At 41.1% G+C, this 27,608-nt stretch overlaps 15 non-coding genes across 15 annotated transcripts; all 15 read right to left on the reverse strand.

Annotated features, from left to right (window-relative positions):
* Positions 1–1,047: 1,047 nt before the first annotated feature.
* Positions 1,048–1,132, reverse strand: trnay-gua (transfer RNA tyrosine (anticodon GUA)). The gene is given in 2 exon segments: positions 1,048–1,083; positions 1,100–1,132. It is a non-coding gene; the product is annotated as a tRNA-Tyr (tRNA).
* A 1,657-nt stretch (positions 1,133–2,789) lies between these two features.
* Positions 2,790–2,878, reverse strand: trnay-gua (transfer RNA tyrosine (anticodon GUA)). Its single transcript is given in 2 exon segments — positions 2,790–2,825; positions 2,842–2,878. It is a non-coding gene; the product is annotated as a tRNA-Tyr (tRNA).
* A 1,451-nt stretch (positions 2,879–4,329) lies between these two features.
* trnay-gua (transfer RNA tyrosine (anticodon GUA)) lies at positions 4,330–4,418 on the reverse strand. The gene is given in 2 exon segments: positions 4,330–4,365; positions 4,382–4,418. It is a non-coding gene; the product is annotated as a tRNA-Tyr (tRNA).
* Positions 4,419–7,411: 2,993 nt separating this feature from the next.
* trnay-gua (transfer RNA tyrosine (anticodon GUA)) lies at positions 7,412–7,500 on the reverse strand. The gene is given in 2 exon segments: positions 7,412–7,447; positions 7,464–7,500. It is a non-coding gene; the product is annotated as a tRNA-Tyr (tRNA).
* Positions 7,501–11,618: 4,118 nt separating this feature from the next.
* On the reverse strand, positions 11,619–11,707 carry trnay-gua (transfer RNA tyrosine (anticodon GUA)). The gene is given in 2 exon segments: positions 11,619–11,654; positions 11,671–11,707. It is a non-coding gene; the product is annotated as a tRNA-Tyr (tRNA).
* Positions 11,708–13,159: 1,452 nt separating this feature from the next.
* Positions 13,160–13,248, reverse strand: trnay-gua (transfer RNA tyrosine (anticodon GUA)). Its single transcript is given in 2 exon segments — positions 13,160–13,195; positions 13,212–13,248. It is a non-coding gene; the product is annotated as a tRNA-Tyr (tRNA).
* A 1,452-nt stretch (positions 13,249–14,700) lies between these two features.
* Positions 14,701–14,789, reverse strand: trnay-gua (transfer RNA tyrosine (anticodon GUA)). The gene is given in 2 exon segments: positions 14,701–14,736; positions 14,753–14,789. It is a non-coding gene; the product is annotated as a tRNA-Tyr (tRNA).
* A 1,452-nt stretch (positions 14,790–16,241) lies between these two features.
* Positions 16,242–16,330, reverse strand: trnay-gua (transfer RNA tyrosine (anticodon GUA)). The gene is given in 2 exon segments: positions 16,242–16,277; positions 16,294–16,330. It is a non-coding gene; the product is annotated as a tRNA-Tyr (tRNA).
* Positions 16,331–17,782: 1,452 nt separating this feature from the next.
* Positions 17,783–17,871, reverse strand: trnay-gua (transfer RNA tyrosine (anticodon GUA)). Its single transcript is given in 2 exon segments — positions 17,783–17,818; positions 17,835–17,871. It is a non-coding gene; the product is annotated as a tRNA-Tyr (tRNA).
* Positions 17,872–19,323: 1,452 nt separating this feature from the next.
* On the reverse strand, positions 19,324–19,412 carry trnay-gua (transfer RNA tyrosine (anticodon GUA)). Its single transcript is given in 2 exon segments — positions 19,324–19,359; positions 19,376–19,412. It is a non-coding gene; the product is annotated as a tRNA-Tyr (tRNA).
* Positions 19,413–20,864: 1,452 nt separating this feature from the next.
* On the reverse strand, positions 20,865–20,953 carry trnay-gua (transfer RNA tyrosine (anticodon GUA)). Its single transcript is given in 2 exon segments — positions 20,865–20,900; positions 20,917–20,953. It is a non-coding gene; the product is annotated as a tRNA-Tyr (tRNA).
* Positions 20,954–22,405: 1,452 nt separating this feature from the next.
* trnay-gua (transfer RNA tyrosine (anticodon GUA)) lies at positions 22,406–22,494 on the reverse strand. Its single transcript is given in 2 exon segments — positions 22,406–22,441; positions 22,458–22,494. It is a non-coding gene; the product is annotated as a tRNA-Tyr (tRNA).
* A 1,452-nt stretch (positions 22,495–23,946) lies between these two features.
* On the reverse strand, positions 23,947–24,035 carry trnay-gua (transfer RNA tyrosine (anticodon GUA)). The gene is given in 2 exon segments: positions 23,947–23,982; positions 23,999–24,035. It is a non-coding gene; the product is annotated as a tRNA-Tyr (tRNA).
* Positions 24,036–25,487: 1,452 nt separating this feature from the next.
* Positions 25,488–25,576, reverse strand: trnay-gua (transfer RNA tyrosine (anticodon GUA)). The gene is given in 2 exon segments: positions 25,488–25,523; positions 25,540–25,576. It is a non-coding gene; the product is annotated as a tRNA-Tyr (tRNA).
* A 1,452-nt stretch (positions 25,577–27,028) lies between these two features.
* Positions 27,029–27,117, reverse strand: trnay-gua (transfer RNA tyrosine (anticodon GUA)). Its single transcript is given in 2 exon segments — positions 27,029–27,064; positions 27,081–27,117. It is a non-coding gene; the product is annotated as a tRNA-Tyr (tRNA).
* Positions 27,118–27,608: the final 491 nt, after the last annotated feature.

Genomic DNA, 27,608 nt, shown 5'->3' on the forward strand with positions numbered 1-27,608 from the left:
TTTTGATGGCGGGTTGGATCAGTAGCTTCTTCCTTGCTGAGCGGCATTTCAGGTTCTGTTGACATAGGACTCGTTTGACTGTGGATATAGATACTTTTGTACCCGTTTCCTCCAGCATCTTCACAAGGTCCTTTGCTGTTCTTCTGGGATTGATTTGCACTTTTCGCACAAAAGTATGTTCATCTCTAGGAGACAGAACACGTCTCTTTCCTGAGAGGTATGAAGGCTGCGTGGCCCCATGGTGTTTATACTTGTGTACTATTTTTTGTTATTGATAAACGTGGTACTTTCAGGCGTTTGGAAATTGCTCCCAAGGATGAACCAGACTTGTGGAGGTCTACATTTTATTTCTGAGGTCTTGGCTGATTTCTTTTGATTTTCCCATGATGTCAAGCAAAGAGGCACTGAGTTTGAAGGTAGGCCATGAAATACATCTACAGGTACACCTCCAATTGACTCAAATGATGTCAATTAGCCTATCAGAAGCTTCTAAAGCCATGACATCATTTTCGGGATATTTCCAAGCTGTTTAAAGGCACAGCCAATTTAGTGTATGTAAACTTCTGACCCACTGGATTTGTTATACAGTGAACTAGAAGTGATATAATCTGTCTGTAAACAATTTTGGGAAAAAGGACTTCAGGGAACTTGGTGCTCTGAATTGTTCTTTACTATTTTCTGAGTTAACTTGGATTCTTTCTTAATTAGGAAACTGGAAATGCACGTTTTATTCTCTATAGGGAATGTGCGAACAACAGGCAAATGTATATCTTATAGGTGCATTTATGAGGTAGGAAAAGGGTCCTCCTCAAGTCGGATTTCAGCATTTAGTGTTCTACGGTCCTCTGCTATACCAACTGAGCTATTGAATGTGGTGAATTGTGGATAAACTTGAAGTGTTTTGAATTCTTCTGTATGATTGGATTCGTACACCTAGACTATTCTTTAAGGAAACGTGAAATGCACATTTTATTCTCTATAGGGGGATGTGCGAACAACAAGTAAAAATAATGTTTGGGGCGCATTGATGAGGCAGAAAAATGTTCCTCCTTCTAGCCGGAATTGAACCAGCGACCTAAGGATTTCAGCATTTAGCATTCTACAGTCCTCCGCTCTACCAACTGAGCTATCGACGGGACATGGACAAACTAATGGAGCAAAAGGTACATGTTTGAACCGGAGCATTGAGTTGAATCTTTTCTACCAGATGTTGATCAACGTTGACCATTCAGCAATGGTGAGATTTCCGTGTATTGAGCGCTCGTCAGAACTGCCGAAATGTCCACAAACGGGTCTTTCCAGGCACAACTTTCTTCAATTATGGAGACGCTGATGACGTCTGCCGTTGCAGAGATTACAAAACGGGGGTACCAGTTTTGTGAATTTAGTAGGTTATCGCACATATATACCATTTCAAATTGTTTGGTTTCCTCCAAACATAACAATGGTCATCATGGCCAAACAGTTCTATTTTTGTTTCATCAGACCAGAGGACATTTCTCCAAAAAGTAGGATCTTTGTCCCCAAACTGTAGTCCGGCATTTTGATGGCGGGTTGGATCAGTAGCTTCTTCCTTGCTGAGCGGCATTTCAGGTTCTGTTGACATAGGACTCGTTTGACTGTGGATATAGATACTTTTGTACCTGTTTCCTCCAGCATCTTCACAAGGTCCTTTGCTGTTCTTCTGGGATTGATTTGCACTTTTCGCACAAAAGTACGTTCATCTCTAGGAGACAGAACACGTCTCTTTCCTGAGAGGTATGAAGGCTGCGTGGCCCCATGGTGTTTATACTTGTGTACTATTTTTTGTTATTGATAAACGTGGTACTTTCAGGCGTTTGGAAATTGCTCCCAAGGATGAACCAGACTTGTGGAGGTCTACATTTTATTTCTGAGGTCTTGGCTGATTTCTTTTGATTTTCCCATGATGTCAAGCAAAGAGGCACTGAGTTTGAAGGTAGGCCATGAAATACATCTACAGGTACACCTCCAATTGACTCAAATGATGTCAATTAGCCTATCAGAAGCTTCTAAAGCCATGACATCATTTTCGGGATATTTCCAAGCTGTTTAAAGGCACAGCCAATTTAGTGTATGTAAACTTCTGACCCACTGGATTTGTTATACAGTGAACTAGAAGTGATATAATCTGTCTGTAAACAATTTTGGGAAAAATGACTTCAGGGAACTTGTTGTTCTGAATTGTTCTTTACTATTTTCTGAGTTAACTTGGATTCTTTCTTAATTAGGAAACTGGAAATGCACGTTTTATTCTCTATAGGGAATGTGCGAACAACAGGCAAATGTATATCTTATAGGTGCATTTATGAGGTAGGAAAAGGGTCCTCCTCAAGTCGGATTTCAGCATTTAGTGTTCTACGGTCCTCTGCTATACCAACTGAGCTATTGAATGTGGTGAATTGTGGATAAACTTGAAGTGTTTTGAATTCTTCTGTATGATTGGATTCGTACACCTAGACTATTCTTTAAGGAAACGTGAAATGCACATTTTATTCTCTATAGGGCAGGGGTGTCAAACTCATTCCACGGAGGGCCTAGTGTCTGCAGGTTTTTGGTTTTTCCTTTCAATAAAGCCCTAGACAACCAGGTGTGGGGAGTTCCTAACTAATTAGTGATGTTAATTCATCAATCAAGTACAAGGGAGGAGCGAAAACCCGCAGACACTCGGCCCTCCGTGGAATGAGTTTGACACCTGTGCTATAGGGGGATGTGCGAACAACAAGTAAAAATAGTGTTTGGGGCGCATTGATGAGGCAGAAAAATGTTCCTCCTTCTAGCCGGAATTGAACCAGCGACCTAAGGATTTCAGCATTTAGCATTCTACAGTCCTCCGCTCTACCAACTGGGCTATCAAAGGGACATGGACAAACTAATGGAGCAAAAGGTACATGTTTGAACCGGAGCATTGAGTTGAATCTTTTCTACCAGATGTTGATCAACGTTGACCATTCAGCAATGGTGAGATTTCCGTGTATTGAGCGCTCGTCAGAACTGCCGAAATGTCCACAAACGGGTCTTTCCAGGCACAACTTTCTTCAATTATGGAGACGCTGATGACGTCTGCCGTTGCAGAGATTACAAAACGGGGTTACCAGTTTTGTGAATTTAGTAGGTTATCGCACATATATACCATTTCAAATTGTTTGGTTTCCTCCAAACATAACAATGGTCATCATGGCCAAACAGTTCTATTTTTGTTTCATCAGACCAGAGGACATTTCTCCAAAAAGTAGGATCTTTGTCCCAAACTGTAGTCCGGCATTTTGATTGCGGGTTGGATCAGTAGCTTCTTCCTTGCTGAGCGGCATTTCAGGTTCTGTTGACATAGGACTCGTTTGACTGTGGATATAGATACTTTTGTACCCGTTTCCTCCAGCATCTTCACAAGGTCCTTTGCTGTTCTTCTGGGATTGATTTGCAACTTTCGCACAAAAGTACGTTCATCTCTAGGAGACAGAACACGTCTCTTTCCTGAGAGGTATGAAGGCTGCGTGGCCCCATGGTGTTTATACTTGTGTACTATTTTTTGTTATTGATAAACGTGGTACTTTCAGGCGTTTGGAAATTGCTCCCAAGGATGAACCAGACTTGTGGAGGTCTACATTTTATTTCTGAGGTCTTCGCTGATTTCTTTTGATTTTCCCATGATGTCAAGCAAAGAGGCACTGAGTTTGAAGGTAGGCCATGAAATACATCTACAGGTACACCTCCAATTGACTCAAATGATGTCAATTAGCCTATCAGAAGCTTCTAAAGCCATGACATCATTTTCGGGATATTTCCAAGCTGTTTAAAGGCACAGCCAATTTAGTGTATGTAAACTTCTGACCCACTGGATTTGTTATACAGTGAACTAGAAGTGATATAATCTGTCTGTAAACAATTTTGGGAAAAAGGACTTCAGGGAACTTGGTGCTCTGAATTGTTCTTTACTATTTTCTGAGTTAACTTGGATTCTTTCTTAATTAGGAAACTGGAAATGCACGTTTTATTCTCTATAGGGAATGTGCGAACAACAGGCAAATGTATATCTTATAGGTGCATTTATGAGGTAGGAAAAGGGTCCTCCTCAAGTCGGATTTCAGCATTTAGTGTTCTACGGTCCTCTGCTATACCAACTGAGCTATTGAATGTGGTGAATTGTGGATAAACTTGAAGTGTTTTGAATTCTTCTGTATGATTGGATTCGTACACCTAGACTATTCTTTAAGGAAACGTGAAATGCACATTTTATTCTCTATAGGGGGATGTGCGAACAACAGGTAAAAATAGTGTTTGGGGCGCATTGATGAGGCAGAAAAATGTTCCTCCTTCGAGCCGGATTTGAACCAGCGACCTAAGGATTTCTGCATTTAGCGTTCTACAGACCTCCGCTCTACCAACTGATCTATCGAAGAGACATGGAAAAACCGTTGCAGCAAAAGGTACATGTTTGAACCGTAGCATTGAGTTGAATCTTTTCTACCACATGTTGATCAACGTTGACCATTCAGGAATGGTGAGATTTCCGTGTATTGAGCGCTCGTCAGAACTGCCGAAATGTCCACAAACGGGTCTTTCCAGGCACAACTTTCTTCAATTATGGAGACGCTGATGACGTCTGCAGTTGCAGAGATTACAAAACGGGGTTACCAGTTTTGTGAATTTAGTAGGTTATCGCACATATATACCATTTCAAATTGTTTGGTTTCCTCCAAACATAACAATGGTCATCATGGCCAAACAGTTCTATTTTTGTTTCATCAGACCAGAGGACATTTCTCCAAAAAGTAGGATCTTTGTCCCCAAACTGTAGTCTGGCATTTTTATGGCGGGTTGGAGCAGTAGCTTCTTCCTTGCTGAGCGGCATTTCAGGTTCTGTTGACATAGGACTCGTTTGACTGTGGATATAGATACTTTTGTACCTGTTTCCTCCAGCATCTTCACAAGGTCCTTTGCTGTTCTTCTGGGATTGATTTGCACCTTTCGCACAAAAGTACGTTCATCTCTAGGAAACAGAACACGTCTCTTTCCTGAGAGGTATGAAGGCGGCGTGGCCCCATGGTGTTTATACTTGCGTACTATTTTTTGTTATTGATGAACGTGGTACCTTCAGGCGTTTGGAAATTGCTCCCAAGGATGAACCAGACTTGTGGAGGTCTACATTTTATTTCTGAGGTCTTGGCTGATTTCTTTTGATTTTCCCATGATGTCAAGCAAAGAGGCACTGAGTTTGAAGGTAGGCCATGAAATACATCTACAGGTACACCTCCAATTGACTCAAATGATGTCAATTAGCCTATCAGAAGCTTCTAAAGCCATGACATCATTTTCGGGATATTTCCAAGCTGTTTAAAGGCACAGCCAATTTAGTGTATGTAAACTTCTGACCCACTGGATTTGTTATACAGTGAACTAGAAGTGATATAATCTGTCTGTAAACAATTTTGGGAAAAAGGACTTCAGGGAACTTGGTGCTCTGAATTGTTCTTTACTATTTTCTGAGTTAACTTGGATTCTTTCTTAATTAGGAAACTGGAAATGCACGTTTTATTCTCTATAGGGAATGTGCGAACAACAGGCAAATGTATATCTTATAGGTGCATTTATGAGGTAGGAAAAGGGTCCTCCTCAAGTCGGATTTCAGCATTTAGTGTTCTACGGTCCTCTGCTATACCAACTGAGCTATTGAATGTGGTGAATTGTGGATAAACTTGAAGTGTTTTGAATTCTTCTGTATGATTGGATTCGTACACCTAGACTATTCTTTAAGGAAACGTGAAATGCACATTTTATTCTCTATAGGGGGATGTGCGAACAACAGGTAAAAATAGTGTTTGGGGCGCATTGATGAGGCAGAAAAATGTTCCTCCTTCGAGCCGGATTTGAACCAGCGACCTAAGGATTTCTGCATTTAGCGTTCTACAGACCTCCGCTTTACCAACTGATCTATCGAAGAGACATGGAAAAACCATTGCAGCAAAAGGTACATGTTTGAACCGTAGCATTGAGTTGAATCTTTTCTACCACATGTTGATCAACGTTGACCATTCAGGAATGGTGAGATTTCCGTGTATTGAGCGCTCGTCAGAACTGCCGAAATGTCCACAAACGGGTCTTTCCAGGCACAACTTTCTTCAATTATGGAGACGCTGATGACGTCTGCAGTTGCAGAGATTACAAAACGGGGTTACCAGTTTTGTGAATTTAGTAGGTTATCGCACATATATACCATTTCAAATTGTTTGGTTTCCTCCAAACATAACAATGGTCATCATGGCCAAACAGTTCTATTTTTGTTTCATCAGACCAGAGGACATTTCTCCAAAAAGTAGGATCTTTGTCCCCAAACTGTAGTCTGGCATTTTTATGGCGGGTTGGAGCAGTAGCTTCTTCCTTGCTGAGCGGCATTTCAGGTTCTGTTGACATAGGACTCGTTTGACTGTGGATATAGATACTTTTGTACCTGTTTCCTCCAGCATCTTCACAAGGTCCTTTGCTGTTCTTCTGGGATTGATTTGCACCTTTCGCACAAAAGTACGTTCATCTCTAGGAAACAGAACACGTCTCTTTCCTGAGAGGTATGAAGGCGGCGTGGCCCCATGGTGTTTATACTTGCGTACTATTTTTTGTTATTGATGAACGTGGTACCTTCAGGCGTTTGGAAATTGCTCCCAAGGATGAACCAGACTTGTGGAGGTCTACATTTTATTTCTGAGGTCTTGGCTGATTTCTTTTGATTTTCCCATGATGTCAAGCAAAGAGGCACTGAGTTTGAAGGTAGGCCATGAAATACATCTACAGGTACACCTCCAATTGACTCAAATGATGTCAATTAGCCTATCAGAAGCTTCTAAAGCCATGACATCATTTTCGGGATATTTCCAAGCTGTTTAAAGGCATAGCCAATTTAGTGTATGTAAACTTCTGACCCACTGGATTTGTTATACAGTGAACTAGAAGTGATATAATCTGTCTGTAAACAATTTTGGGAAAAATGACTTCAGGGAACTTGGTGTTCTGAATTGTTCTTTACTATTTTCTGAGTTAACTTGGATTCTTTCTTAATTAGGAAACTGGAAATGCACGTTTTATTCTCTATAGGGAATGTGCGAACAACAGGCAAATGTATATCTTATAGGTGCATTTATGAGGTAGGAAAAGGGTCCTCCTCAAGTCGGATTTCAGCATTCAGTGTTCTACGGTCCTCTGCTATACCAACTGAGCTATTGAATGTGGTGAATTGTGGATAAACTTGAAGTGTTTTGAATTCTTCTGTATGATTGGATTCGTACACCTAGACTATTCTTTAAGGAAACGTGAAATGCACATTTTATTCTCTATAGGGGGATGTGCGAACAACAGGTAAAAATAGTGTTTGGGGCGCATTGATGAGGCAGAAAAATGTTCCTCCTTCGAGCCAGATTTGAACCAGCGACCTAAGGATTTCAGCATTTAGCGTTCTACAGTCCTCCGCTCTACCAACTGAGCTATCGAAGGGACATGGAAAATCCATTGGAGCAAAAGGTACATGTTTGAACCGTAGCATTGAGTTGAATCTTTTCTACCACATGTTGATCAACGTTGACCATTCAGCAATGGTGAGATTTCCGTGTAATGAGCGCTCGTCAGAAATGCCGAAAAGTCCACAAACGGGTCTTTCCAGGCACAACTTTCTTCAATTATGGAGACGCTGATGACGTCTGCCGTTGCAGAGATTACAAAACGGGGTTACCAGTTTTGTGAATTTAGTAGGTTATCGCACATATATACCATTTCAAATTGTTTGGTTTCCTCCAAACATAACAATGGTCATCATGGCCAAACAGTTCTATTTTTGTTTCATCAGACCAGAGGACATTTCTCCAAAAAGTAGGATCTTTGTCCCCAAACTGTAGTCTGGCATTTTGATGGCGGGTTGGATCAGTAGCTTCTTCCTTGCTGAGCGGCATTTCAGGTTCTGTTGACATAGGACTCGTTTGACTGTGGATATATATACTTTTGTACCTGTTTCCTCCAGCATCTTCACAAGGTCCTTTGCTGTTCTTCTGGGATTGATTTGCACTTTTCGCACAAAAGTACGTTCATCTCTAGGAGACAGAACACGTCTCTTTCCTGAGAGGTATGAAGGCTGCGTGGCCCCATGGTGTTTATACTTGTGTACTATTTTTTGTTATTGATGAACGTGGTACCTTCAGGCGTTTAGAAATTGCTCCCAAGGATGAACCAGACTTGTGGAGGTCTACATTTTATTTCTGAGGTCTTGGCTGATTTCTTTTGATTTTCCCATGATGTCAAGCAAAGAGGCACTGAGTTTGAAGGTAGGCCATGAAATACATCTACAGGTACACCTCCAATTGACTCAAATGATGTCAATTAGCCTATCAGAAGCTTCTAAAGCAGGGGTGTCAAAGTCAAATGGACGGAGGGCCAAATAAAAAATTTAGCTACAAGCCGAGGGCCGGACTGTTCGAATGTTCATTGAAAAAATTTTAAATGACGCATATAGTCTAGTGAACCTAATTGAACCTACTGAAAACCTAACAAATATATTCCAATATGATCAGATAAATAAAGCAATATTTTCTTATGGCTCTGTCAGTAATCTTTAATTTTCAACAGACACAAAAGACAAATTTCCTTTATATAAAAATCCCCATAACATGAACATTAAATGAAAGAAACCGGTATTCAAGGCACCATCAGTAGCCTATATTTTCTATTTTAGCAAAAGTGGGCTAAATTTACTTCAAAGAAAAAAACAATAATAGCAATTTTCTATCATCCACTCAACTGAAATATTTTAAAAATATAATTGGATTGAAATACAATAAAATAAAGTGCAAAATCTATTAATCAAAAACAACACTTTGTTTAAGGAGAAGTAACATGCAGTGAAAACAAATATTAAACTTTAACTTTTAAACTTGAACTGAGTAAAAACTCTAAATATGTGATTGCACAGTAATGTTCACTTGTTTGAGGTTTCAGGGTGATACTTGGTGGTGTCCCATCTTTTCCACAAGTTCATCAATGTTCGGGGTAAGGCTCTGAGCTGAGGAAATCCTCAGAATTGAGTGGAGGTGTTCAGCAGTAAGTCGACTTCTGTGTGATGTTTTGTTCAGGTTCATCAAAGAAAACAGTTGTTCACACAGGTATGTGCTGCCAAACATAGACAACGTTTGAGCAGCCTGGATGCGCAGCTGGGGCATTGTGTCGGGGAGGAAACGGGCGAACTCCGCAGCACCCACTGCCGCATATTTTGCCCTCAGTGCATCATTGCATTGGAGGTCAATCAACTCCATTTGGAGGTTTGGTGGTGAGCTTTCCACGTCAACAGCAAATGGGTTACCGAGCAGTTCCAACCTGCTTTTTTGTGCTTCAAAGTCAGCAAATCGGCGTCGAAAGTCAGCGGCAAGCATACCTATTTTATCAGCCAACTGTGCGCTCGGGAACGCACTGGTAGAGAGCTTCTCTTTCATGGTCTGGCAGCTGGGAAAGTGGCTCAAATTTTCTTTCCGCATCTGCGTCTCCCACAGAGTCAGTTTGGTTTTAAATGCCTTCACTGTACTGTACATATCAGAGATGACATGATCCCGACCCTGCAGCTGCAAGTTCATTGCATTCAGATGACTCGTAATGTCACACAGAAAAGCCATTTCACACAGAAACATTTCGTCTCGGAGTTGTGTTGTGTCTTTCCCTTTGCTGTCCAAGAACAGACAAATCTCCTCACGAAGCTCGAAACATCTTTGAAGCACCTTTCCCTGGCTTAGCCATCGCACCTCTGTGTGATAAGGCAAATCACCATGCTCCGTTTCTAACTCCGTCAGAAATGCCTTGAACTGGCGGTGATTCAAACCTTTGGCTCTGATAAAGTTAACTGTGCGCGTGATGATGCTCATTACATGCTCCATTTTCAAGGCTTTACCGCACAATGCTTCCTGGTGTATGATACAATGATAAGCTGTCAGCTCACCTGTCGCGTTTTCCTCTTGCATCTTTTCCCATATCTTCGCCACCAGTCCGCTCCTGTGTCCACACATCGCAGGTGCTCCGTCGGTTGTCAAACCCACGAGTTTTTCCCAAGGCAGCTCCATCTCATTTACACATCTTGACACCTCTTCATACAAATCATGCCCCGTAGTTGTGCCATGCATAGGACGTAAAGCCAAAAACTCCTCTGTCACGCTTAGGCTGGAGTCCACTCCGCGGATGAAAATTGACAACTGGGCAATGTCAGAAATGTCGGTGCTCTCATCCACAGCCAAGGAATATGCAATGAAATCTTTTCCCTTTTTCACAAGCTGCTCTTTTAGATTGATGGACAACTGGTCTACTCTCTCGGCAATGGTGTTTCTGCTCAGACTCACATTTAAAAAGAGTTGCCTTTTTTCTGGGCAAACTTCGTCACAAACTTTAATCATGCAGTTTTTGATGAAATCCCCCTCCGTAAATGGCCGGGCTGATTTAGCGATCTCTTCTGCCAAAATAAAACTGGCCTTGACAGCAGCCTGGCCTTGTGATTTGGCTTTTTTGAACAGAGCCTGTCGAGATTTGAGGCCTCGTTTTAATTCCTCTGCCTTTTGTAGCCTTTGTTCCACGTCCATATTCTTGTTTTTGTCCGCGTGTTTCGTTTCATAATGTCGTCTCAGATTATACTCTTTCAGTACCGCCACACTTTCTCCACACAGAAGACACACAGGTTTTCCAGCTACCTCCGTGAACATATACTCCGACTCCCACCTTGTTTGAAACCCCCGGTTCTCAGTGTCCACCTTCCGTTTTGCCATTTTTGATGGGTATCTGAAAGTTAATTTTACTGTGATGCTGACGACTGCTGTGCCAATAAATATTGAAATGAAGCAGCCTACTGCTCGGTGCGTCACCGTTGCATTGTGGGAAATGTAGTATTGGTGCGTGTAAAAGGTCTGCGGGCTGCCGGCTTGCTGCGGTCTGCGGGCCGGTTCTAATAATAAATCAAGATCATCCCAGGGGCCGTAAAAAACCTTCTCGCGGGCCGGATGTGGCCCGCGGGCCTTGACTCTGACATATGTGTTCTAAAGCCATGACATCATTTTCGGGATATTTCCAAGCTGTTTAAAGGCATAGCCAATTTAGTGTATGTAAACTTCTGACCCACTGGATTTGTTATACAGTGAACTAGAAGTGATATAATCTGTCTGTAAACAATTTTGGGAAAAATGACTTCAGGGAACTTGTTGTTCTGAATTGTTCTTTACTATTTTCTGAGTTAACTTGGATTCTTTCTTAATTAGGAACCTGGAAATGCACGTTTTATTCTCTATAGGGAATGTGCGAACAACAAGCAAATGTATATCTTATAGGTGCATTTATGAGGTAGGAAAAGGGTCCTCCTCAAGTCGGATTTCAGCATTTAGTGTTCTACGGTCCTCTGCTATACCAACTGAGCTATTGAATGTGGTGAATTGTGGATAAACTTGAAGTGTTTTGAATTCTTCTGTATGATTGGATTCGTACACCTAGACTATTCTTTAAGGAAACGTGAAATGCACATTTTATTCTCTATAGGGGGATGTGCGAACAACAGGTAAAAATAGTGTTTGGGGCGCATTGATGAGGCAGAAAAATGTTCCTCCTTCGAGCCAGATTTGAACCAGCGACCTAAGGATTTCAGCATTAAACGTTATACAGTCCTCCGCTCTACCACCTGAGCTATCGAAGGGACATGGAAAAACCATTGGAGCAAAAGGTACATGTTTGAACCGTAGCATTGAGTTGAATCTTTTCTACCACATGTTGATCAATGTTGACCATTCAGCAATGGTGAGATTTCCGTGTATTGAGCGCTCGTCAGAACTGCCGAAATGTCCACAAACGGGTCTTTCCAGGCACAACTTTCTTCAATTATGGAGACGCTGATGACGTCTGCCGTTGCAGAAATTACAAAACGGGGTTACCAGTTTTGTGAATTTAGTAGGTTATCGCACATATATACCATTTCAAATTGTTTGGTTTCCTCCAAACATAACAATGGTCATCATGGCCAAACAGTTCAATTTTTGTTTCATCAGACCAGAGGTCATTTCTCCAAAAAGTAGGATCTTTGTCCCCAAACTGTAGTCTGGCATTTTTATGGCGGGTTGGAGCAGTAGCTTCTTCCTTGCTGAGCGGCATTTCAGGTTCTGTTGACATAGGACTCGTTTGACTGTGGATATAGATACTTTTGTACCTGTTTCCTCCAGCATCTTCACAAGGTCCTTTGCTGTTCTTCTGGGATTGATTTGCACCTTTCGCACAAAAGTACGTTCATCTCTAGGAGACAGAACACGTCTCTTTCCTGAGAGGTATGAAGGCTGCGTGGCCCCATGGTGTTTATACTTGCGTACTATTTTTTGTTGTTGATGAACGTGGTACCTTCAGGCGTTTGGAAATTGCTCCCAAGGATGAACCAGACTTGTGGAGGTCTACATTTTATTTCTGAGGTCTTGGCTGATTTCTTTTGATTTTCCCATGATGTCAAGCAAAGAGGCACTGAGTTTGAAGGTAGGCCATGAAATACATCTACAGGTACACCTCCATTTGACTCAAATGATGTCAATTAGCCTATCAGAAGCTTCTAAAGCCATGACATCATTTTCGGGATATTTCCAAGCTGTTTAAAGGCACAGCCAATTTAGTGTATGTAAACTTCTGACCCACTGGATTTGTTATACAGCGAACTAGAAGTGATATAATCTGTCTGTAAACAATTTTGGGAAAAATGACTTCAGGGAACTTGGTGTTCTGAATTGTTCTTTACTATTTTCTGAGTTAACTTGGATTCTTTCTTAATTAGGAAACTGGAAATGCATGTTTTATTCTCTATAGGGAATGTGCGAACAACAGGCAAATGTATATCTTATAGGTGCATTTATGAGTTAGGAAAAGGGTCCTCCTCAAGTCGGATTTCAGCATTTAGTGTTCTACGGTCCTCTGCTATACCAACTGAGCTATTGAATGTGGTGAATTGTGGATAAACTTGAAGTGTTTTGAATTCTTCTGTATGATTGGATTCGTACACCTAGACTATTCTTTAAGGAAACGTGAAATGCACATTTTATTCTCTATAGGGGGATGTGCGAACAACAGGTAAAAATAGTGTTTGGGGCGCATTGATGAGGCAGAAAATTGTTCCTCCTTCGAGCCAGATTTGAACCAGCGACATAAGGATTTCAGCATTAAACGTTCTACAGTCCTCCGCTCTACCACCTGAGCTATCGAAGGGACATGGAAAAACCATTGGAGCAAAAGGTACATGTTTGAACCGTAGCATTGAGTTGAATCTTTTCTACCACATGTTGATCAATGTTGACCATTCAGCAATGGTGAGATTTCCGTGTATTGAGCGCTCGTCAGAACTGCCGAAATGTCCACAAACGGGTCTTTCCAGGCACAACTTTCTTCAATTATGGAGACGCTGATGACGTCTGCCGTTGCAGAAATTACAAAACGGGGTTACCAGTTTTGTGAATTTAGTAGGTTATCGCACATATATACCATTTCAAATTGTTTGGTTTCCTCCAAACATAACAATGGTCATCATGGCCAAACAGTTCTATTTTTGTTTCATCAGACCAGAGGTCATTTCTCCAAAAAGTAGGATCTTTGTCCCCAAACTGTAGTCTGGCATTTTTATGGCGGGTTGGAGCAGTAGCTTCTTCCTTGCTGAGCGGCATTTCAGGTTCTGTTTACATAGGACTCGTTTGACTGTGGATATAGATACTTTTGTACCCGTTTCCTCCAGCATCTTCACAAGGTCCTTTGCTGTTCTTCTGGGATTGATTTGCACTTTTCGCACAAAAGTACGTTCATCTCTAGGAGACAGAACACGTCTCTTTCCTGAGAGGTATGAAGGCTGCGTGGCCCCATGGTGTTTATACTTGCGTACTATTTTTTGTTATTGATGAACGTGGTACCTTCAGGCGTTTGGAAATTGCTCCCAAGGATGAACCAGACTTGTGGAGGTCTACATTTTATTTCTGAGGTCTTGGCTGATTTCTTTTGATTTTCCCATGATGTCAAGCAAAGAGGCACTGAGTTTGAAGGTAGGCCATGAAATACATCTACAGGTACACCTCCATTTGACTCAAATGATGTCAATTAGCCTATCAGAAGCTTCTAAAGCCATGACATCATTTTCGGGATATTTCCAAGCTGTTTAAAGGCACAGCCAATTTAGTGTATGTAAACTTCTGACCCACTGGATTTGTTATACAGCGAACTAGAAGTGATATAATCTGTCTGTAAACAATTTTGGGAAAAATGACTTCAGGGAACTTGGTGTTCTGAATTGTTCTTTACTATTTTCTGAGTTAACTTGGATTCTTTCTTAATTAGGAAACTGGAAATGCATGTTTTATTCTCTATAGGGAATGTGCGAACAACAGGCAAATGTATATCTTATAGGTGCATTTATGAGTTAGGAAAAGGGTCCTCCTCAAGTCGGATTTCAGCATTTAGTGTTCAACGGTCCTCTGCTATACCAACTGAGCTATTGAGTGTGGTGAATTGTGGATAAACTTGAAGTGTTTTGAATTCTTCTGTATGATTGGATTCGTACACCTAGACTATTCTTTAAGGAAACGTGAAATGCACATTTTATTCTCTATAGGGGGATGTGCGAACAACAGGTAAAAATACTGTTTGGGGCGCATTGATGAGGCACAAAAATGTTCCACCTTCGAGCCGGAATTGAACTAGCGACCTAAGGATTTCAGCATTTAACGTTCTACAGTCCTCCGCTCTACCACCTGAGCTATCGAAGGGACATGGAAAAACCATTGGAGCAAAAGGTACACGTTTGAACCGTAGCATTGAGTTGAATCTTTTCTACCAGATGTTGATCAACGTTGACCATTCAGCAATGGTGAGATTTCCGTGTATTGAGCGCTCGTCAGAACTGCCGAAATGTCCACAAACGGGTCTTTCCAGGCACAACTTTCTTCAATTATGGAGACGCTGATGACGTCTGCCGTTGCAGAGATTACAAAACGGGGTTACCAGTTTTGTGAATTTAGTAGGTTATCGCACATATATACCATTTCAAATTGTTTGGTTTCCTCCAAACATAACAATGGTCATCATGGCCAAACAGTTCAATTTTTGTTTCATCAGACCAGAGGTCATTTCTCCAAAAAGTAGGATCTTTGTCCCCAAACTGTAGTCTGGCATTTTTATGGCGGGTTGGAGCAGTAGCTTCTTCCTTGCTGAGCGGCATTTCAGGTTCTGTTGACATAGGACTCGTTTGACTGTGGATATAGATACTTTTGTACCTGTTTCCTCCAGCATCTTCACAAGGTCCTTTGCTGTTCTTCTGGGATTGATTTGCACCTTTCGCACAAAAGTACGTTCATCTCTAGGAGACAGAACACGTCTCTTTCCTGAGAGGTATGAAGGCTGCGTGGCCACATGGTGTTTATACTTGCGTACTATTTTTTGTTATTGATGAACGTGGTACCTTCAGGCGTTTGGAAATTGCTCCCAAGGATGAACCAGACTTGTGGAGGTCTACATTTTATTTCTGAGGTCTTGGCTGATTTCTTTTGATTTTCCCATTATGTCAAGCAAAGAGGCACTGAGTTTGAAGGTAGGCCATGAAATACATCTACAGGTACACCTCCATTTGACTCAAATGATGTCAATTAGCCTATCAGAAGCTTCTAAAGCCATGACATCATTTTCGGGATATTTCCAAGCTGTTTAAAGGCACAGCCAATTTAGTGTATGTAAACTTCTGACCCACTGGATTTGTTATACAGCGAACTAGAAGTGATATAATCTGTCTGTAAACAATTTTGGGAAAAATGACTTCAGGGAACTTGGTGTTCTGAATTGTTCTTTACTATTTTCTGAGTTAACTTGGATTCTTTCTTAATTAGGAAACTGGAAATGCATGTTTTATTCTCTATAGGGAATGTGCGAACAACAGGCAAATGTATATCTTATAGGTGCATTTATGAGTTAGGAAAAGGGTCCTCCTCAAGTCGGATTTCAGCATTTAGTGTTCTACGGTCCTCTGCTATACCAACTGAGCTATTGAATGTGGTGAATTGTGGATAAACTTGAAGTGTTTTGAATTCTTCTGTATGATTGGATTCGTACACCTAGACTATTCTTTAAGGAAACGTGAAATGCACATTTTATTCTCTATAGGGGGATGTGCGAACAACAGGTAAAAATAGTGTTTGGGGCGCATTGATGAGGCAGAAAAATGTTCCTCCTTCGAGCCAGATTTGAACCAGCGACATAAGGATTTCAGCATTAAACGTTCTACAGTCCTCCGCTCTACCACCTGAGCTATCGAAGGGACATGGAAAAACCATTGGAGCAAAAGGTACATGTTTGAACCGTAGCATTGAGTTGAATCTTTTCTACCACATGTTGATCAACGTTGACCATTCAGCAATGGTGAGATTTCCGTGTATTGAGCGCTCGTCAGAACTGCCGAAATGTCCACAAACGGGTCTTTCCAGGCACAACTTTCTTCAATTATGGAGACGCTGATGACGTCTGCCGTTGCAGAAATTACAAAACGGGGTTACCAGTTTTGTGAATTTAGTAGGTTATCGCACATATATACCATTTCAAATTGTTTGGTTTCCTCCAAACATAACAATGGTCATCATGGCCAAACAGTTCAATTTTTGTTTCATCAGACCAGAGGTCATTTCTCCAAAAAGTAGGATCTTTGTCCCCAAACTGTAGTCTGGCATTTTTATGGCGGGTTGGAGCAGTAGCTTCTTCCTTGCTGAGCGGCATTTCAGGTTCTGTTGACATAGGACTCGTTTGACTGTGGATATAGATACTTTTGTACCCGTTTCCTCCAGCATCTTCACAAGGTCCTTTGCTGTTCTTCTGGGATTGATTTGCACTTTTCGCACAAAAGTACGTTCATCTCTAGGAGACAGAACACGTCTCTTTCCTGAGAGGTATGAAGGCTGCGTGTCCCCATGGTGTTTATACTTGCGTACTATTTTTTGTTATTGATGAACGTGGTACCTTCAGGCGTTTGGAAATTGCTCCCAAGGATGAACCAGACTTGTGGAGGTCTACATTTTATTTCTGAGGTCTTGGCTGATTTCTTTTGATTTTCCCATGATGTCAAGCAAAGAGGCACTGAGTTTGAAGGTAGGCCATGAAATACATCTACAGGTACACCTCCATTTGACTCAAATGATGTCAATTAGCCTATCAGAAGCTTCTAAAGCCATGACATCATTTTCGGGATATTTCCAAGCTGTTTAAAGGCACAGCCAATTTAGTGTATGTAAACTTCTGACCCACTGGATTTGTTATACAGCGAACTAGAAGTGATATAATCTGTCTGTAAACAATTTTGGGAAAAATGACTTCAGGGAACTTGGTGTTCTGAATTGTTCTTTACTATTTTCTGAGTTAACTTGGATTCTTTCTTAATTAGGAAACTGGAAATGCATGTTTTATTCTCTATAGGGAATGTGCGAACAACAGGCAAATGTATATCTTATAGGTGCATTTATGAGTTAGGAAAAGGGTCCTCCTCAAGTCGGATTTCAGCATTTAGTGTTCTACGGTCCTCTGCTATACCAACTGAGCTATTGAATGTGGTGAATTGTGGATAAACTTGAAGTGTTTTGAATTCTTCTGTATGATTGGATTCGTACACCTAGACTATTCTTTAAGGAAACGTGAAATGCACATTTTATTCTCTATAGGGGGATGTGCGAACAACAGGTAAAAATACTGTTTGGGGCGCATTGATGAGGCAGAAAAATGTTCCTCCTTCGAGCCGGATTTGAACCAGCGACCTAAGGATTTCAGCATTTAGCGTTCTACAGTCCTCCGCTCTACCAACTGAGCTATCGAAGGGACATGGAAAAACAATTGGAGCAAAAGGTACATGTTTGAACCGTAGCATTGAGTTGAATCTTTTCTACCACATGTTGATCAACGTTGACCATTCAGCAATGGTGAGATTTCCGTGTATTGAGCGCTCGTCAGAACTGCCGAAATGTCCACAAACGGGTCTTTCCAGGCACAACTTTCTTCAATTATGGAGACGCTGATGACGTCTGCCGTTGCAGAAATTACAAAACGGGGTTACCAGTTTTGTGAATTTAGTAGGTTATCGCACATATATACCATTTCAAATTGTTTGGTTTCCTCCAAACATAACAATGGTCATCATGGCCAAACAGTTCTATTTTTGTTTCATCAGACCAGAGGTCATTTCTCCAAAAAGTAGGATCTTTGTCCCCAAACTGTAGTCTGGCATTTTTATGGCGGGTTGGAGCAGTAGCTTCTTCCTTGCTGAGCGGCATTTCAGGTTCTGTTGACATAGGACTCGTTTGACTGTGGATATAGATACTTTTGTACCCGTTTCCTCCAGCATCTTCACAAGGTCCTTTGCTGTTCTTCTGGGATTGATTTGCACTTTTCGCACAAAAGTACGTTCCTCTCTAGGAGACAGAACACGTCTCTTTCCTGAGAGGTATGAAGGCTGCGTGGCCCCATGGTGTTTATACTTGCGTACTATTTTTTGTTATTGATGAACGTGGTACCTTCAGGCGTTTGGAAATTGCTCCCAAGGATGAACCAGACTTGTGGAGGTCTACATTTTATTTCTGAGGTCTTGGCTGATTTCTTTTGATTTTCCCATGATGTCAAGCAAAGAGGCACTGAGTTTGAAGGTAGGCCATGAAATACATCTACAGGTACACCTCCATTTGACTCAAATGATGTCAATTAGCCTATCAGAAGCTTCTAAAGCCATGACATCATTTTCGGGATATTTCCAAGCTGTTTAAAGGCACAGCCAATTTAGTGTATGTAAACTTCTGACCCACTGGATTTGTTATACAGCGAACTAGAAGTGATATAATCTGTCTGTAAACAATTTTGGGAAAAATGACTTCAGGGAACTTGGTGTTCTGAATTGTTCTTTACTATTTTCTGAGTTAACTTGGATTCTTTCTTAATTAGGAAACTGGAAATGCATGTTTTATTTTCTATAGGGAATGTGCGAACAACAGGCAAATGTATATCTTATAGGTGCATTTATGAGTTAGGAAAAGGGTCCTCCTCAAGTCGGATTTCAGCATTTAGTGTTCTACGGTACTCTGCTATACCAACTGAGCTATTGAATGTGGTGAATTGTAGATAAACTTGAAGTGTTTTGAATTCTTCTGTATGATTGGATTCGTACACCTAGACTATTCTTATAGGAAACGTGAAATGCACATTTTATTCTCTATAGGGGGATGTGCGAACAACAGGTAAAAATAGTGTTTGGGGCGCATTGATGAGGCAGAAAAATGTTCGTCCCTCGAGCCAGATTTGAACCAGCGACCTAAGGATTTCAGCATTAAGCATTCTACAGTCCTCCGCTCTACCAACTGAGCTATCGAAGGGACATGAAAAATCCATTGGAGCAAAAGGTACATGTTTGAACCGTAGCATTGAGTTGAATCTTTTCTACCAGATGTTGATCAACGTTGACCATTCAGCAATGGTGAGATTTCCGTGTATTGAGCGCTCGTCAGAACTGCCGAAATGTCCACAAACGGGTCTTTCCAGGCACAACTTTCTTCAATTATGGAGACGCTGATGACGTCTGCCGTTGCAGAGATTACAAAACGGGGTTACCAGTTTTGTGAATTTAGTAGGTTATCGCACATATATACCATTTCAAATTGTTTGGTTTCCTCCAAACATAACAATGGTCATCATGGCCAAACAGTTCTATTTTTGTTTCATCAGACCAGAGGACATTTCTCCAAAAAGTAGGATCTTTGTCCCCAAACTGTAGTCTGGCAATTTTATGGCGGGTTGGAGCAGTAGCTTCTTCCTTGCTGAGCGGCATTTCAGGTTCTGTTGACATAGGACTCGTTTGACTGTGGATATAGATACTTTTGTACCTGTTTCCTCCAGCATCTTCACAAGGTCCTTTGCTGTTCTTCTGGGATTGATTTGCACTTTTCGCACAAAAGTACGTTCCTCTCTAGGAGACAGAACACGTCTCTTTCCTGAGAGGTATGAAGGCTGCGTGGCCCCATGGTGTTTATACTTGCGTACTATTTTTTGTTATTGATGAACGTGGTACCTTCAGGCGTTTGGAAATTGCTCCCAAGGATGAACCAGACTTGTGGAGGTCTACATTTTATTTCTGAGGTCTTGGCTGATTTCTTTTGATTTTCCCATGATGTCAAGCAAAGAGGCACTGAGTTTGAAGGTAGGCCATGAAATACATCTACAGGTACACCTCCATTTGACTCAAATGATGTCAATTAGCCTATCAGAAGCTTCTAAAGCCATGACATCATTTTCGGGATATTTCCAAGCTGTTTAAAGGCACAGCCAATTTAGTGTATGTAAACTTCTGACCCACTGGATTTGTTATACAGCGAACTAGAAGTGATATAATCTGTCTGTAAACAATTTTGGGAAAAATGACTTCAGGGAACTTGGTGTTCTGAATTGTTCTTTACTATTTTCTGAGTTAACTTGGATTCTTTCTTAATTAGGAAACTGGAAATGCATGTTTTATTTTCTATAGGGAATGTGCGAACAACAGGCAAATGTATATCTTATAGGTGCATTTATGAGTTAGGAAAAGGGTCCTCCTCAAGTCGGATTTCAGCATTTAGTGTTCTACGGTACTCTGCTATACCAACTGAGCTATTGAATGTGGTGAATTGTAGATAAACTTGAAGTGTTTTGAATTCTTCTGTATGATTGGATTCGTACACCTAGACTATTCTTATAGGAAACGTGAAATGCACATTTTATTCTCTATAGGGGGATGTGCGAACAACAGGTAAAAATAGTGTTTGGGGCGCATTGATGAGGCAGAAAAATGTTCGTCCCTCGAGCCAGATTTGAACCAGCGACCTAAGGATTTCAGCATTAAGCATTCTACAGTCCTCCGCTCTACCAACTGAGCTATCGAAGGGACATGAAAAATCCATTGGAGCAAAAGGTACATGTTTGAACCGTAGCATTGAGTTGAATCTTTTCTACCAGATGTTGATCAACGTTGACCATTCAGCAATGGTGAGATTTCCGTGTATTGAGCGCTCGTCAGAACTGCCGAAATGTCCACAAACGGGTCTTTCCAGGCACAACTTTCTTCAATTATGGAGACGCTGATGACGTCTGCCGTTGCAGAGATTACAAAACGGGGTTACCAGTTTTGTGAATTTAGTAGGTTATCGCACATATATACCATTTCAAATTGTTTGGTTTCCTCCAAACATAACAATGGTCATCATGGCCAAACAGTTCTATTTTTGTTTCATCAGACCAGAGGACATTTCTCCAAAAAGTAGGATCTTTGTCCCCAAACTGTAGTCTGGCAATTTTATGGCGGGTTGGAGCAGTAGCTTCTTCCTTGCTGAGCGGCATTTCAGGTTCTGTTGACATAGGACTCGTTTGACTGTGGATATAGATACTTTTGTACCTGTTTCCTCCAGCATCTTCACAAGGTCCTTTGCTGTTCTTCTGGGATTGATTTGCACTTTTCGCAAAAAAAGTACGTTCATCTCTAGGAGACAGAACACGTCTCTTTCCTGAGCGGTATGAAGGCTGCGTGGTCCCATGGTGTTTATACTTGCGTACTATTTTTTGTTATTGATGAACGTGGTACCTTCAGGCGTTTGGAAATTGCTCCCAAGGATGAACCAGACTTGTGGAGGTCTATATTTTATTTCTGAGGTCTTGGCTGATTTCTTTTGATTTTCCCATGATGTCAAGCAAAGAGGCACTGAGTTTGAAGGTAGGCCATGAAATACATCTACAGGTACACCTCCATTTGACTCAAATGATGTCAATTAGCCTATCAGAAGCTTCTAAAGCCATGACATCATTTTCGGGATATTTCCAAGCTGTTTAAAGGCACAGCCAATTTAGTGTATGTAAACTTCTGACCCACTGGATTTGTTATACAGCGAACTAGAAGTGATATAATCTGTCTGTAAACAATTTTGGGAAAAATGACTTCAGGGAACTTGGTGTTCTGAATTGTTCTTTACTATTTCTGAGTTAACTTGGATTCTTTCTTAATTAGGAAACTGGAAATGCACGTTTTATTCTCTATAGGGAATGTGCGAACAACAGGCAAATGTATATCTTATAGGTGCATTTATGAGGTTGGAAAAGGGTCCTCCTCAAGTCGTATTTCAGCATTTAGTGTTCTACGGTCCTCTGCTATACCAACTGAGCTATTGAATGTGGTGAATTGTGGATAAACTTGAAGTGTTTTGAATTCTTCTGTATAATTGGATTCGTACACCTAGACTATTCTTATAGGAAACGTGAAATGCACATTTTATTCTCTATAGGGGGATGTGCGAACAACAGGTAAAAATAGTGTTTGGGGCGCATTGATGAGGCAGAAAAATGTTCCTCCTTCGAGCCGGATTTGAACCAGCGAACTAAGGATTTCAGCATTTAGCGTTCTACAGTCCCCCGCTCTACCAACTGAGCTATCGAAGGGACATGGAAAAACCATAGAAGCAAAAGTTACATGTTTCAACCGTAGCATTGACTTGAATCTTTTCTACCAGATGTTGATCAACGTTGACCATTCAGCAATGGTGAGATTTCCGTGTATTGAGCGCCCGTCAGAACTGCCGAAATGTCCACAAACGGGTCTTTCCAGGCACAACTTTCTTTAATTATGGAGACACTGATGACGTCTGCCGTTGCAGAGATTACAAAACGGGGTTACCCGTTTTGTGAATTTAGTAGGTTATCGCACATATATACCATTTCAAATTGTTTGGTTTCCTCCAAACATAACAATGGTCATCATGGCCAAACAGTTCTATTTTTGTTTCATCAGACCAGAGGACATTTCTCCAAAAAGTAGGATCTTTGTCCCCAAACTGTAGTCTGGCATTTTTATGGCGGGTTGGAGCAGTAGCTTCTTCCTTGCTGAGCGGCATTTCAGGTTCTGTTGACATAGGACTCGTTTGACTGTGGATATAGATACTCTTGTACCTGTTTCCTCCAGCATCTTCACAAGGTCCTTTGCTGTTCTTCTGGGATTGATTTGCACTTTTCGCACAAAAGTACGTTCATCTCTAGGAGACAGAACACGTCTCTTTCCTGAGAGGTATGAAGGCTGCATGGCCCCATGGTGTTTATACTTGCGTACTATTTTTTGTTATTGATGAACGTGGTACCTTCAGGCGTTTGGAAATTGCTCCCAAGGATGAACCAGACTTGTGGAGGTCTACATTTTATTTCTGAGGTCTTGGCTGATTTCTTTTGATTTTCCCATGATGTCAAGCAAAGAGGCACTGAGTTTGAAGGTAGGCCATGAAATACATCTACAGGTACACCTCCAATTGACTCAAATGATGTCAATTAGCCTATCAGAAGCTTCTAAAGCCATGACATCATTTTCGGGATATTTCCAAGCTGTTTAAAGGCATAGCCAATTTAGTGTATGTAAACTTCTGACCCACTGGATTTGTTATACAGTGAACTAGAAGTGATATAATCTGTCTGTAAACAATTTTGGGAAAAATGACTTCAGGGAACTTGTTGTTCTGAATTGTTCTTTACTATTTTCTGAGTTAACTTGGATTCTTTCTTAATTAGGAACCTGGAAATGCACGTTTTATTCTCTATAGGGAATGTGCGAACAACAAGCAAATGTATATCTTATAGGTGCATTTATGAGGTAGGAAAAGGGTCCTCCTCAAGTCGGATTTCAGCATTTAGTGTTCTACGGTCCTCTGCTATACCAACTGAGCTATTGAATGTGGTGAATTGTGGATAAACTTGAAGTGTTTTGAATTCTTCTGTATGATTGGATTCGTACACCTAGACTATTCTTTAAGGAAACGTGAAATGCACATTTTATTCTCTATAGGGGGATGTGCGAACAACAGGTAAAAATAGTGTTTGGGGCGCATTGATGAGGCAGAAAAATGTTCGTCCCTCGAGCCAGATTTGAACCAGCGACCTAAGGATTTCAGCATTAAGCATTCTACAGTCCTCCGCTCTACCAACTGAGCTATCGAAGGGACATGAAAAATCCATTGGAGCAAAAGGTACATGTTTGAACCGTAGCATTGAGTTGAATCTTTTCTACCAGATGTTGATCAACGTTGACCATTCAGCAATGGTGAGATTTCCGTGTATTGAGCGCTCGTCAGAACTGCCGAAATGTCCACAAACGGGTCTTTCCAGGCACAACTTTCTTCAATTATGGAGACGCTGATGACGTCTGCCGTTGCAGAGATTACAAAACGGGGTTACCAGTTTTGTGAATTTAGTAGGTTATCGCACATATATACCATTTCAAATTGTTTGGTTTCCTCCAAACATAACAATGGTCATCATGGCCAAACAGTTCTATTTTTGTTTCATCAGACCAGAGGACATTTCTCCAAAAAGTAGGATCTTTGTCCCCAAACTGTAGTCTGGCAATTTTATGGCGGGTTGGAGCAGTAGCTTCTTCCTTGCTGAGCGGCATTTCAGGTTCTGTTGACATAGGACTCGTTTGACTGTGGATATAGATACTTTTGTACCTGTTTCCTCCAGCATCTTCACAAGGTCCTTTGCTGTTCTTCTGGGATTGATTTGCACTTTTCGCAAAAAAAGTACGTTCATCTCTAGGAGACAGAACACGTCTCTTTCCTGAGCGGTATGAAGGCTGCGTGGTCCCATGGTGTTTATACTTGCGTACTATTTTTTGTTATTGATGAACGTGGTACCTTCAGGCGTTTGGAAATTGCTCCCAAGGATGAACCAGACTTGTGGAGGTCTATATTTTATTTCTGAGGTCTTGGCTGATTTCTTTTGATTTTCCCATGATGTCAAGCAAAGAGGCACTGAGTTTGAAGGTAGGCCATGAAATACATCTACAGGTACACCTCCATTTGACTCAAATGATGTCAATTAGCCTATCAGAAGCTTCTAAAGCCATGACATCATTTTCGGGATATTTCCAAGCTGTTTAAAGGCACAGCCAATTTAGTGTATGTAAACTTCTGACCCACTGGATTTGTTATACAGCGAACTAGAAGTGATATAATCTGTCTGTAAACAATTTTGGGAAAAATGACTTCAGGGAACTTGGTGTTCTGAATTGTTCTTTACTATTTCTGAGTTAACTTGGATTCTTTCTTAATTAGGAAACTGGAAATGCACGTTTTATTCTCTATAGGGAATGTGCGAACAACAGGCAAATGTATATCTTATAGGTGCATTTATGAGGTTGGAAAAGGGTCCTCCTCAAGTCGTATTTCAGCATTTAGTGTTCTACGGTCCTCTGCTATACCAACTGAGCTATTGAATGTGGTGAATTGTGGATAAACTTGAAGTGTTTTGAATTCTTCTGTATAATTGGATTCGTACACCTAGACTATTCTTTAAGGAAACGTGAAATGCACATTTTATTCTCTATAGGGGGATGTGCGAACAACAGGTAAAAATAGTGTTTGGGGCGCATTGATGAGGCAGAAAAATGTTCCTCCTTCGAGCCGGATTTGAACCAGCGAACTAAGGATTTCAGCATTTAGCGTTCTACAGTCCCCCGCTCTACCAACTGAGCTATCGAAGGGACATGGAAAAACCATAGGAGCAAAAGTTACATGTTTCAACCGTAGCATTGACTTGAATCTTTTCTACCAGATGTTGATCAACGTTGACCATTCAGCAATGGTGAGATTTCCGTGTATTGAGCGCCCGTCAGAACTGCCGAAATGTCCACAAACGGGTCTTTCCAGGCACAACTTTCTTTAATTATGGAGACACTGATGACGTCTGCCGTTGCAGAGATTACAAAACGGGGTTACCCGTTTTGTGAATTTAGTAGGTTATCGCACATATATACCATTTCAAATTGTTTGGTTTCCTCCAAACATAACAATGGTCATCATGGCCAAACAGTTCTATTTTTGTTTCATCAGACCAGAGGACATTTCTCCAAAAAGTAGGATCTTTGTCCCCAAACTGTAGTCTGGCATTTTTATGGCGGGTTGGAGCAGTAGCTTCTTCCTTGCTGAGCGGCATTTCAGGTTCTGTTGACATAGGACTCGTTTGACTGTGGATATAGATACTCTTGTACCTGTTTCCTCCAGCATCTTCACAAGGTCCTTTGCTGTTCTTCTGGGATTGATTTGCACTTTTCGCACAAAAGTACGTTCATCTCTAGGAGACAGAACACGTCTCTTTCCTGAGAGGTATGAAGGCTGCATGGCCCCATGGTGTTTATACTTGCGTACTATTTTTTGTTATTGATGAACGTGGTACCTTCAGGCGTTTGGAAATTGCTCCCAAGGATGAACCAGACTTGTGGAGGTCTACATTTTATTTCTGAGGTCTTGGCTGATTTCTTTTGATTTTCCCATGATGTCAAGCAAAGAGGCACTGAGTTTGAAGGTAGGCCATGAAATACATCTACAGGTACACCTCCAATTGACTCAAATGATGTCAATTAGCCTATCAGAAGCTTCTAAAGCCATGACATCATTTTCGGGATATTTCCAAGCTGTTTAAAGGCATAGCCAATTTAGTGTATGTAAACTTCTGACCCACTGGATTTGTTATACAGTGAACTAGAAGTGATATAATCTGTCTGTAAACAATTTTGGGAAAAATGACTTCAGGGAACTTGTTGTTCTGAATTGTTCTTTACTATTTTCTGAGTTAACTTGGATTCTTTCTTAATTAGGAACCTGGAAATGCACGTTTTATTCTCTATAGGGAATGTGCGAACAACAAGCAAATGTATATCTTATAGGTGCATTTATGAGGTAGGAAAAGGGTCCTCCTCAAGTCGGATTTCAGCATTTAGTGTTCTACGGTCCTCTGCTATACCAACTGAGCTATTGAATGTGGTGAATTGTGGATAAACTTGAAGTGTTTTGAATTCTTCTGTATGATTGGATTCGTACACCTAGACTATTCTTTAAGGAAACGTGAAATGCACATTTTATTCTCTATAGGGGGATGTGCGAACAACAGGTAAAAATAGTGTTTGGGGCGCATTGATGAGGCAGAAAAATGATCCTCCTTCGAGCCGGATTTGAACCAGCGAACTAAGGATTTCAGCATTTAGCGTTCTACAGTCCTCCGCTCTACCAACTGAGCTATCGAAGGGACATGGAAAAACCATTGGAGCAAAAGGTACATGTTTCAACCGTAGCATTGACTTGAATCTTTTCTACCAGATGTTGATCAACGTTGACCATTCAGCAATGGTGAGATTTCCGTGTATTGAGCGCTCGTCAGAACTGCCGAAATGTCCACAAACGGGTCTTTCCAGGCACAACTTTCTTTAATTATGGAGACGCTGATGACGTCTGCCGTTGCAGAGATTACAAAACGGGGTTACCCGTTTTGTGAATTTAGTAGGTTATCGCACATATATACCATTTCAAATTGTTTGGTTTCCTCCAAACATAACAATGGTCATCATGGCCAAACAGTTCTATTTTTGTTTCATCAGACCAGAGGACATTTCTCCAAAAAGTAGGATCTTTGTCCCCAAACTGTAGTCTGGCATTTTTATGGCGGGTTGGAGCAGTAGCTTCTTCCTTGCTGAGCGGCATTTCAGGTTCTGTTGACATAGGACTCGTTTGACTGTGGAT

This window comes from Salvelinus fontinalis, unplaced genomic scaffold (assembly GCF_029448725.1).
Source record: "Salvelinus fontinalis isolate EN_2023a unplaced genomic scaffold, ASM2944872v1 scaffold_1382, whole genome shotgun sequence".
NCBI lineage: Eukaryota > Metazoa > Chordata > Actinopteri > Salmoniformes > Salmonidae > Salvelinus > Salvelinus fontinalis.